The following is a 234-nucleotide window of genomic DNA, read 5'->3' as shown; positions in this document are numbered from 1 at the left end:
ACATTTTGAGTGTTCTTCTATCCATACTTGTACACTTTAGTTCAACGACTTAATTTTTGAAAATGGGCAGAATTCTTACTCCCAATAATCATCTTGCATTTAACAATACATACTCATTAGCATTTACTTTATAATTCTTAATTTCATAGACAAATCCTAGCTTTTAGATTTTTTTTAGCATTTTAAAAATAGCTAAATGTTTAGCGTATTAACAAATAAACTCAAATCCTTTAA

The sequence above is a fragment of the Theobroma umbraticum genome, unplaced genomic scaffold, assembly GCF_002168275.2.
Source record: "Theobroma umbraticum cultivar Fairchild unplaced genomic scaffold, ASM216827v3 scaffold_106.0, whole genome shotgun sequence".
Lineage (NCBI taxonomy): Eukaryota > Viridiplantae > Streptophyta > Magnoliopsida > Malvales > Malvaceae > Theobroma > Theobroma umbraticum.
The sequence above is the reverse complement of the archived record's forward strand: the minus strand, read 5'-3'. Positions refer to the sequence as shown.